Source organism: Grus americana, chromosome 2, assembly GCF_028858705.1.
Source record: "Grus americana isolate bGruAme1 chromosome 2, bGruAme1.mat, whole genome shotgun sequence".
Classification (NCBI taxonomy): Eukaryota; Metazoa; Chordata; class Aves; order Gruiformes; family Gruidae; genus Grus; species Grus americana.
In genome coordinates, this window is record NC_072853.1 from 121531563 (window position 1) to 121545101 (window position 13539).

The 13539-nt window shown below is 40.5% G+C and overlaps 1 protein-coding gene across 2 annotated transcripts in view; it reads right to left on the reverse strand.

The window, feature by feature from the left end:
• The window catches only part of TMEM108 (transmembrane protein 108), a 169332-nt gene that overhangs the window by 129134 nt on the left and 26659 nt on the right, over positions 1 to 13539 (reverse strand). The window contains exon 1 of one of the 2 annotated variants that reach the window (XM_054815887.1): positions 3827 to 3868. The exons of the other annotated variant lie outside the window; for it this stretch is intronic. The gene's annotated coding sequence lies outside the window, so the exon portion shown is untranslated. Of the gene's footprint in view, positions 1 to 3826; positions 3869 to 13539 lie in introns of those variants that run through there. 2 annotated transcript variants of the gene reach the window in all.

Below are 13539 nucleotides of genomic sequence, written 5' to 3' on the forward strand. Positions count from 1 at the left end.
AAAATACACAATGGGCTAACAAAAATACTAGCAAATGGTGTTGGTTAAATGAACAGCATACAACCAGCATGAGGAAACAGTCAAGAAATAGAGAAAACAGCATTATTGTTCACTTGTGTGGCTACATGCAAATCACATGTCAGGATACAGCAGCCCAGGCATTCAAAATACGCTCTAGTGGGTATTAGGAACTCCTAAGTCCCAGCCTTCTCTCTGACAGCGATCCTGTGTTGCTTTTGACAAGCTACTTTATCTCTTTGCTGTAGTTTAACTAGCTATAAATGGAGAGAATATTACTTACCTACCTTAGGGGAAGGTTAGGATTCTTAACTACATAATAGACCTTGTGTTGTCATCAAAAAAACCATGATGTACATTTCAAGGAGTTTCAGCCGTTTGTATTGATTCTGTTCTTACAAAGACAGAAAACATTTAACCCATTAGAGGGAGGAAAGAGATGGAAAGAGACAGACTTCTCAGTTACTGCTTTTCAACGTAAAAAAGAAATGCAAGTACTACAGAGTTGGGATGGATTGCAAGGGAGGGCCACTGCTAACAATACCAATACAGCTTTGAGACCTGAAATATCTATGACTGTACATATAATCAAGTACGACGCCTATTCATAATGAGAACAAAAAGTCCTCTGCCTAGGTTTTCTCATAAAACAGAAAGCTTGTGTTGTGTGCCACTTCATGTTTCTCAGTTGTGAATGAACTACTGTTTGCTCACTCCTGCTTTTGCCTAGCAAGGAGGATTCAGCGATATTCCCCTCCCGTTTTCATTATAAGCCAACCCTGGTGACCTAGCTGCCTCATAACAAAAATCTTGACTGTACAAAGAAACCATTTCTCATACATTTCACATAATGCCGCACAAATGAAAGCCCTGGAAATGTTTTATTCCTCCATATTGCTTGTCACAATGTAGCTTTTCAGCAGCACTTCATTTGTCCTCTATCCCTTTCTACACAGTAACTTTATTATCAGCCAGCCCTGGAAGGGTAGGAACACGCTGCTATTAAAACGTGAGAACACGTGTTGAACTGCTTAATGCTCATGGCAACTTCCAAACTCAACCGCAGGAAGGAGAAGCCCATCTCTGGATAAGCAAACCTATACTGCAGGGCTCACCGGGGAAGCGGTGCATGACGCAAGACCTGCCCTCAGGCACTCGTCTATCAGGTGGACAAATTCCTGACAACTAGATGCAAAATCTTGCTGTATTTTTGTAATGAATATTGTAAATTTGAAGGTGTATTCCATAATTACAATAGTTGCAACTTAAAACAACTGCTTGTTCTTGAAATTGAGAGACATGGACAAATTCACTTGCAAAAGGCACACAACATTTCCAGTGGAAATCAGTTTGAAAGAATCTTGATGAGTTTCTACGCACAGCAAAAAAACAACAGTATATCTCGAAGAATCCCTGTTACTGTTATTTCTGTGTAGTCTTATTTCTAGTAGAAATCAGGAATTACTTCTGAAAGCAATACCACTGAGTATATTTCCTTGCCCCAATACAGATTTTGTGGGGTTCATTCCAATATTTTGATATATTTTCAAATCAACTACTATGGTTTCTAGCTCAGTCCAGTTTGACCTACTCTTGACTCTGCTCTTGCCCTTTTTGTTATTTAAATCGATAACTACATTATTTATCAAATTGTTTCCATAGTCCTAATATGAAGAAATGGCTTCATATTAACCACAAGAGATGCTCACCTCGGTATAACATTACACACAATCCCCTCTGCAGTTTACATATTTTGAGAAAGCCTATCTTACAAGCCAGTGAAAAGGGTTTACAAGCAGATTAAAGGATAAAACTGCCAACTGTGCTAAAATACATGGTTGATACACTGTTAACCGCAAATCCATAACTGTTTTGCTGATAAAACATTGCCTAAGCTCCAGTTTGTTCAGATTGCTGCTTCAGATTCCTCATGACACGATCAGCAAAATGAGGTGAAGAAATTCTGTTTCCAGAAGAGCTGTGTTGGCTTGCAGTCATGTCTGTATAATTGATTTTCAAATTCTTCTGTTGAGCTTTAAAGTGATTAAAGGAAACCAGCATGGAATTTCCCCTTTACATTTCCTTCAGTATGCCTGCTTAAAGTGTTTTGACTTACAGTGTAGGTCTTACAGTTTAAGAGATTAATTCTTCCTTCTGCCTGGAACTGGGTGTTCATGAAACGCCAACTGATTACTAGCTGAATCTCCTGCCCAAGAGCAAAAAGACCACGCTGGAGTGCTACTTTGCTCAGAGAGGTTGCAGAATCTCCACCTTTGGAGGTCTGCAAGACTCAGCAAGGCAAAAACGACAGTTAACCTTACCTACTGTTGGCAGTAGCCTCCTTTGAGCTGGAGGCTAGACTGGGTGACCTCCAGAGACCCCTCCTAAACACAATTTATATGTTTCTATGACTTTGTACTTGGTTGATGATTAAAATGTAGAAGGCACTTCTCCTGGAACAGCTATTTCTAGAGCACTCCTCTCCCAGTGGAGAGTCTTCAGCGACAATTTGAAGTGGAAAATTTTATTGCATGAGAATATGTTTGGAATCCTCTGCAATCTAACATCCTCAGAAAGATACTGTCTTCTGACATTAGAAGAATGTACGCAAAAGGAAGAGGTGTTGCATACAACACTTTTTCCATGCTGACAAGGGCTAAGAAAAGGATCTTCAGTGAGCAAAATAAGACATAATCACATGGATGAATAACAGAGGGATCTGTAGTAATTGCAAAGTCCCCTGTCTCATCACAAGCTCTTTCTCTAGTAGGAGGTAGCTGAATGAAGACTAGGATAGCTTGCAAAAATCCTTCTGGTACTTTAAGTTCTTCATATATGCAAGGTACAGAGGCTATAGGACTAGCCTCCCTCAGCATTATAGCAACCTGTTTCTTTAAAAGGGCACTGAGAAAAACCAGAGCTCACAAGTGCTCTTCATTCAGACTCAAACATGAATATAAAATAAGTGAATTAAAAAACCACCCTAAAATATTAATACGCATGTGCTAAAAAAATCACAACAGGCATCTCAAATGCATTGAAACCAAGGTAAAACAACAGATTTTTCAGCATACTGGTATATAAAAAAAAAAATCTAGCCTATTAGTAGTTTCTAGTCTAGCCTTACATTTTAAACCCAAGCATTCACTGAAGGAAACAGTCTACGAATATTTATACATGCGATCACCTCAATCTCTAGACAAAAGTAAGCATTTAACATCTAAACAAATTTATGCCTGAAAGTCACCTCAATTGCATAGAGCCTGAGAAAGCATCCGTATTGTAGCAACTAGCCCTATCCATTCAAACTTGGTCTACGTTAACCATATCACACATCAGCTAAGCAAAAGTAACTAAAAATTACTAAAAAGCTTCACTTGTAAATAGTCAGAATTGAGTATGCAAATATTATCGTTGAAGTTATCCGTGACACAAAGCATACATCACACTAACAGCAGATGGACACTTTGATTTCTTTCTGGAGTACAATCTACTTCGAAAGTTATTGCTAGAAGGTAACAGTTATGCCAAGGTAGTGTTTGATATCTAAATAATTGATTTTAAAATTTTGTTAGTTGATGGCTGACCGTATGACGTGGCTCAGCCCCAGCCCCAGCTGAGCACCACGCACCGCTCGCTCCCCGCTCCCCCTTCCCCCGGCGGGCTGGGGAGGAGAACGGGAAAACAACGGCAAAGCCTCGAGGGTTGGGGTAAGGGCAGGTTACTGGGACGGCAAGGGAGGGGGGAACAATCAACAACAGCACTGATAACAGATATTTACAACGGGTGATAACAGAGAACAATTTACTGATCCGAAGACCGACCGGACACTGAACCCCTCCCGGAGCCACCCGCACCCGCCCCTGCCCGACTGACGCCCTTTTATGGTGAGCATGACGTCACATGGTACGGAATAGCCCCCGGCCAGCTTGGGTCACCTGTCCTGGCTCCGTGTGAAATTAACTCTGTCCTTGCCAGAACCAGGACACCATAAAAGCACTCTGTCTGTGTGCTAAAATAGCTCAAAGTAGATCAGTCACATAGGAGAACTCTCATGAGCAATCTGGGGGTTTTTGCCCCACAAGTCAATATCTGATGCTTAAATGTTCTTCATGCAATGAAACCAGAAGGCAGGCATTTTCTTTTTGAGTATATACATGAAGCCAATTGTTAAAATAACCCACCTTGAGAGCTTTTATCTGGAGTTAGATTAGCTCCTTGTTATAAATGTACATAATTGTGTAGTCTAGTGATTTTCAATCTTTCTCTATTTGCAGACACACCCCCGCAGGTATTTTCCAATAGAGGTGAGACTACCTTCCAAGCAAATTTAAGCCTCCTGACAGTAAACTTACTTCACTTTGATCTCTGCTGTAGAACATTTACAAGTAGCTCAGTGACACACAGCGATCTGAAGACCGTCAGCTCCATGACCACAGCGCTGCCACCATGAGTCTACTCATACTGGCATGGGCGCATTCTTGCGTAAGAAACATTCAACTAGTAACTGAACTGTTTTGCTTGTAGATACAATTACACCAGCTTTGTTCAACATGGCTCACAGCTATAGAGGATAATACTAAGTCTCGTATCTTTTTTTTTTTTTTCCTCCAAATAAAAGAAAACCAACTTTGATCAAAGTTATCTGCCACGCTATATCTCATTTTTCAACTTTTTAATATGTATGATCATAAAAAGAACATAATAGTTATTACAATTTTACAGAAAACATTCACTCATGTACTTGGAAAAAATATTCTGTATTATGGACAGAAATGCTTAAAACTTTTTGCCCCAGCTACTTCCACTTTTTTTTTTCCCCCCCCTTCAAAAAATGATCCTCATTATATCCTGGTCAGGCATCTCACATGGTCACGGATCTGAAATCAAAACTAGTCAAAGACAAATCATAAGTCATTTCCAAACTAAGGACTCTTCTTCCAATACTCTCTCCCCAAGAAGCGGGAACACTGAATTATTTTGAAGGTGAGAAGAATTACACTCCGTTCACTGCTCCTGGCTAGCGGTATTAAAACAGACACCTTTGCATTTCAAACTTGCATTCAGAGCAGGAATGCTATAGAGCAGTCAGGGCACTTTGCTAAGTCAGCTCAAAAAAAGCAACATTGCTTCAGAAGAAATTCCAAATTCCTGCCAAGAAACATTCTAATTTTTATGTGGTTTTTTTTTTTTTTTTAAGTACAGTCTAGAAGAAGAAAAAAGGACAAAATTTGACAGGTCTGAACATAGGTTGCATTCTTCCTTCTGTGACACTCATGCAAAATCAAATCAAGTCTAGTTTTAATGAAAATGCAATCTCAGTCCATGAGGCTGCCAACTGAAAGATCAAGTTTTCACAAGCATGTTCAACAAATACCTACAAAAGTGTTATTGCATTGGTTACAAGAACAAAAATCTGTTACATACACAAAAAATAGCTTGGCTGTGCATCCCGAGGGCAGCGCTATCTGCTTGTAGGCACCACTAACCAATGTATTTGTTCAAACGTGACTTTGTTGTTTTGCAGCCATGAGCATAATTCTGCCAGAAAACCTGTTGTGTTTGTCAGCTAGATACTACCGGTGTTCCCAGAGACTGCAGGATGAGTATATTCTGTCCCCTCTTTTGGCAGAGGGCTGTCGTGACAAATGCCTCTTTAAAGTTTTGCTTTATTTCAGAAGTTGTATTGGGTACAATCATATATAGTCGATTCTATTCATGTATCATGTTGCTATATAGTCCTGTAAGAACTCGTGCCTTTCATAGCTTGCTGTTTTCACAAACTATTCCATAAACTTCATCTTTGTAAGGTGTTTCATTAAAAATTATGGTATTTGGCTTAAAGTCAAAATGGCCTCTGACTCCGCATGACCTTGATTTTTATGCCATTGTTTATTTATGCAGAATTTCTGAGCTCATCCAGTCTTTACCATTTATAATGATTTATTCTATGTCTCACACAGTAGAGATGAGAACTCTGTTTTACCTTGCTGTCAATCCAGTCCTTCAAACTCACAACCTTGTATAAATGAGGCAGAGTGCTGGAAGGGAACCCTTTAAAAACTTTATTATAAGGACCAGAAACAGGCTCATAGTCATCAAAAAAACCCTCTTTAACATTGCACAGAAATAGGCCCAATTTTGGTGGCACACTTAGATGCTACCGTGTAGTCATTTAACCTTAAAGTTGTCCTGTGTTTTGAGTACTGAAAAGTCTAGAATTTTGCCACAAAAAACCAACAAAGCTTCAAAATTTTCTTTAGTTTGTTCATAAAATATTAAAAATGTACAGAATGGGGAAGACTACCGAATAGAAGAGCAAAGTTCTAAAGTACAATACCTACTTCTAAAAGTTTTCTCAACAGAACATGCTTTTCAACTACAGCCAGTGTTTTACACAGTTTATTCTAATATATTGATTTTTCAGGGCACAGCTGTCGTCCTTTGGACTTAATTCACAGCTATCTCTTCTTTTTCTTGCAATCAATGCAACTAAAGCTACAGCAATATTTACTTTTGCCAACTTAGTTCATGAGTCTGTTTGCCGCACTCCCCCCCTTTTTTTTTTGGCAACGGTATTTTATTTCCAGCTTGGCTTCAAAGTTGAACCAAAACTTTTTGGCTGTATCTCTGATAACCACTTACTGTATATTAAATAAAAAGCAACCAGGCATGAATGACAACAGTAAGGCTAATTGAAAAGTCTGCTTTCCTCAAGCATGTAATGAGCCTCTTGCAACAGCTAGGGATTTAGTACCATTGCAGACCATTCTTTGATATTTTCAACAGGTAGAAAGCATGTCGGTTCCCTGTGCCTTCCACTGCCAGCATGACAGAGCTTAAGGAAGGAAGGTATATCCATCCACACAAACAAAAAATTGGCTAAAGTCAATGCATTAAGAGTTACGTTTCATTTATGTTTCCCCACTCTGTAAAAGGACAACTGTCTAAAATGGTTGTATACTTTCCTCGCAGGTGCCTCTCTCCTTCTGCTTCCTTCTTTGAATTCCAAAACACGGCATTAAATTCAAAGCGTCGGAGCAAGCCCGCTGCAGCCAGAGCACAGTTGTTAAGTTTGCATGCTGAAACAAAGCTGTCATAAACGTCACTATGCCAGGAGTCCCAGACTCTAGTAGATGATCGTAGTGAGTTCAGTATCAAACATGCTCCCCTTGTCAGAAATAAAGCCTGGTTTTTGACTTTTAAAAATAGCTATTAATGTCAGTCATGATTCGAAGTCAATTGCACCAGGAGGGCTGTGGTTGGATCTTGAAAATTATAAGTATGACATGACAGATGGTAATAGGAAGCCTTTGTTACTCATGCAGCAGCAACAACAGCTACTCTGCTGCCAGGATATACAAGGCGAAACACAAGCAAGGCTTTAGGTCAACGTTTCGTACTGAGATGAGACACACATAGCAATGAAGGGCTTTTTGTTGTACAGGAACGTGTGAGCCTCTAATCCTGCAACTTCCATGAAAGCGAGACTTGCATTTCAGGTACCTGGGTTAGGAAACTTACCATGCATCCATTATTTAAAAAAAAAAAAAAATTCTCCCTATATGGTAAGAGATGCATATATTACATCCCCAGAACAGTCCTGTAAGGGAATACCCCATGCTAAAAGCCTGTCTACATGGGCAACCAGCACTAGCTATGTTAAAAATAAATAAATAAATCAATCACATATATGCATCCATATAACATCAGCCCTGTTACCAAAACGTCTTAAACATTACTTCTACCAAAAGTGGGTACACAACTATATGAGGTATGTCACAAAATACCTATTTTGTGTGTATGAGTTTTCCTCCGCAGTATTTTCCTGGGCTGACAACTAGGCTTCCTCTATTGCTTTGCACTTTGCCTTGGAAGTCTCCTGCACGGTCACTCTGCATCTGAAAGGCCACACAGCCATTACACTCCAGTTCAATGCCAGTTATCTCTCTTTGGGCTCCTACACCCAAGGAGCAAGAAGCCAAGCAAAAATCTCTGCCCTTACATCTAGCCTTGTACTTTATTTACCAAGTGGGTATCTATACTGAATGTGCCTCTGAAGGGCCAAGACTAAGAAGTTTCCCATCTTTAGACACAAACCAACACCACATTTGAAAAGGGGTATCACAGAGATGGTGAAGCAGTACACTGAACTATGTGCTCTTTAAGGAATAAAGATGATTTCAAGCAGGTTAAAGAAAAGAAACACATGCCTAAATCACTCTAGCTGCATTATGAAAACATTGAACAGATTTCTGGCACAGGACAATAGTCTAAATTTGTGTTTATCACGGACTGCTGTACATCTACAAAGATAAAAGAGGGCAGGAGCAATGACTCCTTTCAAGGGGACACACAGGGTCTCGTCACTGAAGTGGTGTCTACTGGTGAAACCACCAGAAGTGACCAAGACCCAGCAACCCTTTCTCTGCTGCAAGCCAACATAGTGCTGCTCAGAGCAGTCTGGCTGTTGGGCAGCACTGCAAAGGAAAATGGCAAACATCACTGCATTAGTTCTTACAACAAGAATGCATCTTGCGATATACAAGTGGCATTTCTTCTAGCTCCCCTATCTCAGATGCTGCCATCTTAGGAGAGTGACAAGGTAATTCTCCATCAGGCTCTTGCCTCCTCACTCTCTCCCCTCATGTGACAAACATTGCTGTCAGGAACATCCCACTAAAATTAATGCTTGGTTTCTACCCCTGATATCCCACTCGCAGCCTTGCAGCTCCAGAAAAACTCCAAAGAGGGAAAAAGTAATCATTTGATAAATTCTGTCATTAAGTTGCTATCCACTATGGTGTTCCCTTTTTATGCCTCATGGTGAGACAATTGTTTTCACTGTCTATACTTTTGGTATTTGGGTTTCATTTTGCCCAGTCTACATACTGTGGCTTGTAAAGTTCATAGCCATCTAAAAACCAAATCTACAAAGCAGTCTCTGCAGAATTCCACATATGAAAAATCAGCCCATTCAGGTCTTGAGGCTTAGCTCTCAAATTCAAAGATTTGCAATGCATACAGAACTAACACCACAGTTTAGAATTCCTCAACAACATGTCAAAACTTTTTTCCTCTTCTTCAGGCAGATGCAGTTGAGAGGCATGTCTACCACTCATCCCTGGCAGTGGCCATTCAGCAAGGCATTTCAAGGACTGTCAACAGGGTTTTTTGCAGTCTCTGAAACTCTATCCTCACTCTCAGTGAGGTTTTTCTGCCTTGATCTTACAGATCTTGTGCACAGCACAAGGTTATAATTCAAGGCAGGTACTGCTCAGTTGTCTAAGCCTTCCAATTAGTGTCCATCATGTGCTCTTCTCATCCTTAAAGCCTGCACTACAACACTGCAGCTGCTTGGGTGGTAAATAAACAATTCTTTGTCATCCAAGTGTCCAGGATAATGCTCTCTAGTCACGGGTACCAGCAGATAAGCAGAGCTTCCCAGAATAAGAGGTGGAACACAAAGATCATTCAAGCAAGAAAAGGTTGGTGAACAACTTGCTTTTCCTCAGACAAAACAGATGAGAACACATCATTCTACTTTCCACCTCTGGTTTTTTTTTATCTTCAGCTTTCCAGGTGAACCCACACCAAGCTTGCACTGAAGTCAGCAAGAGAGAGAACACGATCCTATTTATGAACTGCACAGCCCATGGAGGAGGACAAACAGCATGAGCCAATGTGACTGGGCAATTCCTTGCTGTTGAGGACCCCTGAAGCCTCAGGATTATCAGCCTTGCTTTGAAATCAAAGCTTATCACAACAGATTACCTCAATTAGGGCTACTCTGTTTTCCCCTTATATCCTTTTTTTCACGGCTTGAAGAGTTGTACAAACAAGGAAAAAAAAAGATTTGACTTTTTGTGTGGAATTTTTGGACACTAAACAGCCCTGGTCAGAGCGGACTAGCTCATATCTAAAATGCATTTGACAACTGTAGGTGCCCAGATCAACTTTGCAAGACTTGCCCTGTGGATTAAACATACCGAAGTGCAGTATGTTCAACACAACAATAAACAAGCAGAACTGCTACACATGTACAGGCAATGACTCAAAATATAGTAAGGGCTAGACATCCATTTAGTGGGCCACTACTTCCTACTGGCTGATGTGAAGCAAGTGCACTGAAGATTCATCCCTCAGTGTTTATGCTGTGCTTGTAAAGGTCCAGGAAGAAACTGCTCATCCATCTGGCCAGAAAGATTACCTAGCCTGTTCCATTTCTTATCCTACCTAAGACTAAATTCTGACTGTAAATTCAGTAGGTTTTTCAGACCAAACTCCAGCCATGAGTATGCCTGGCATTTAGAATTAATTTTTCTAACCAAATCAGGTTTCCTGCCAGAAGACATCCAAATGACTTCCCATCCCGTGATGCAATGCACCGTCAGCTGACATCCCTAAACAAATTCAGTTTTGTAGGATTCTTCCAAAAATCTACTAAATCTACTACCTAAGACATTTTGAATAATTGGGACATTTTTAATACAGAGTAATAACGTAGTCTAGCATTCAGAGCAGGCTTGAATTCTTTGGTTTTCATTTTAACGAGCTTATAGGTGTCTCCATTCCTGCCAGGCTGCAAATAAAATACTATTTTTTTTCCATAGGAACACTATTCACACAGAATTTCCAACTTTGCTAGAACTAGAATGTAAAAGGTGCCAAAACCATCCAAAAACCCCCATCCTATTGACTGCTGCTAATTTGGCTTCTCTGAACTTAACCAAACTTCCTTCATTTAACACTGCCTTTGCCTGATCATATTGGAAATGGCTGTTTAACCATAAGCTTAGTATATTTCCTGTGAAAGAACAAGGCAAAAGCCCGGATTTTTCAAGTGATTCGTCTTCAGTTCATTACCAAAGCCAAGATCACTCCCAAATCTCACAAAACAGCCTTTTTGGTCTTTAGTGTGAGCTAGATCAGTTTTTCTTGCTATGTAAGCATTTGAACTTGACATTTCCTTCCCATAAAGTTCTGTGCCACGTGCTCTTGTGTGAGGGGACCTATAAGAAATGCTGTAATTTCAATTTATAGTTTTAGCCTATTAGCGATGTGTGTTTGTTTTTAATACCCAAACAGGTGAAATGCCTGAATCAATTTACTGTGAAAAGTTGCTTTAGATGTGGAGTAGGAAGGAAGGGGAAGGGGTGTGTGTGTGATGTCACTTTGATAATACAGTTGCTAGAAGAAAACACATTTTATATGGGTAGTAAGGGTCATCAATAAAACACATGGGCATCATAAAACACTGTTACAATATAAATGTGACAGCCATGCTGAGATAGGGCTGTTGGGTTTTTAACTGCACCGTGAATTATGACATTTCCTAGTGTTTTACGTCAGTTAGCAGTGGCAAGGCCATGTTCAACGTGTGTCTATTTGGTTGCAATAAAAACATTTGAGCTCTACTTCACTATTTAAATTGTACAATTGAGTTGTTCAGTGCTGCAGCAGGGTTTAAGACACACAGCTGGGCTATGACTGTCATACTGGGATTTTCCACTTCTTGGAAAAAGGCTGTGTGAGGCCATGGCTGAATTATGGTCAGCTTTCAGTTGCTCTTCAGACAGATTTGTCTTGCTGGATGCATGATAAATGAATAAATACATGCATAAACAAATAAACATTACAGACGGATGTGTGGGAAAGGAAAACCTTGTCTATTAGAAATTCAATGTATAGCCCAGGCGGCAATAACAGGTAGTTGTACAGTTGGTACCCCCAAAAATGGGCAGAAATCCATACCCCAGTCTTCCTGACTCACAGCCATGCCAATCCACTGACACAGTTGCACTTAAATATATATCAGAAAACTTTTCAGGATCTTCTAACCTTGATGGAAATTGTATTGTGTTGTTATTAGGAAGTAAGTCAAGGACGTGAACTGCCTTTCCATGGGTTAAGAATGATGCCAGTTTTACCAGATACTACTCAAATCCGTTCAGCCATTTTCTCAGTGACAAAATTCTGAAAAGAGACCATAGCTATGCCTTCAAAGAAATTACTGTGGCATCAAAGCAAAAATTCAAATGAGATCCAGTTTATCTTAGACTATCAGTTTTCAGAACTTCTGCCATAATTCTACAAAGTATTAAAAAAGTCTCATCTTAACAACCACGAATTACATCTATCAAGTTCAAAGAAAGCAAAAAGTAAAACCTCCTGTGCCTGGACAAGAGAGTCATAGTGAAATGACTCTCCTTGTACAGAAAAAAAAAAAGGACCATTATGGAAGAGGGAGACTGTTGTACAGAGATAAAAGAATAACCCAATATACAGACAACAGATAAAGAAGAAATTTGGCAACGTTATTTCAAAAAGCATTCATTCCACCAGACTGCTTTAAAAAAGCAGTAATTTCCCTAGTAGGCTGTTTCCTAAACCATAATGTTCTTCCCCCCCTTACCTTAACCCCAGAAAAGCCCCCCTCAAGCCACAGTCCCCTCTGACGTCTTCCCTGGGTAAGAGAAGCCTGTGCTGTGGCTTGTTCAGACCTAGGAACCAGACAGGCTGGCCAGCTGGCTTCTGCCAGACGAAGCCTAGAACAGGCAAGTTTTGCCTGCGTTTCCCTCCCTGGAGGAAGTTAATTCATTCTTTCCCTTCTATCCCGCTATGGAGGGTGTTTTATTATTACTTTTTTTCTTCCAATGAATTTTTGGGAGGAAAAATAAACATGGAATAAGATGAATAGTTTGTTGTGTTTAAGCATGGAGTAATGAGCTTCAGTTCAGCTGCATGGCTCACGTAAATTAATCCTTTAAATAGCCCTGAACACGCAGCATATGTCTAACGCATCCCAACCAACCATCACACGGCCACTGAACATACAGCTCCAGCTGCTGCTCCTATGACACTGAAGTTGTCAAGGGCATGCCAAACAACGACACCAGGAGAGTGCCAAAAACAGACAGGCACTCGGGGGATTAGCCGGCACTTCTGAAGACAGCATTAACTGCTCATCAGAGTGCGTGGATTTCATGAGCCTAATAGGTACAGAGGAATCTGACAAATGTATCCAAAACGGTCCAGGTTACACAAGTCCCAGAACAACACAAGACATTGACAGGTCAATCTGGTTAGTAGAAGTACCCCCTGGTATCAGGGAAGCACTGCGCACTCTAGAAAAAATTAGTATTATCACTGGACTCTCCCCATTTGCTCTCCATCCCCATAGCATAGGAAACAGGGCCAGAACAAGCCCTCGGGACACAAGAGTGATGGGTCTCCTTCCTGCGCTACAAAAACCATGAGAAACTATTTCCAGCAATGATGTCTGCCACGCCAGGCTCTGTGTCACCTCCCTCTAACACCCAGGCTATAAAGCTTTTATCTTCTGTGCCAGAGACTGAATTAGTCCCCACTGAAGCCTTGTGCCTGGGAGTCATGAAACTAATTTAAAGCTTTATTTGTTCACCTTTCCCCCAAACAGCTCGTGAGTGGACTATGTGGTTCCACTGCTTGGGCCATGAATTAAGAACCTGAAAAAATTGTGTGCTCTGTCTTGTACTTGCC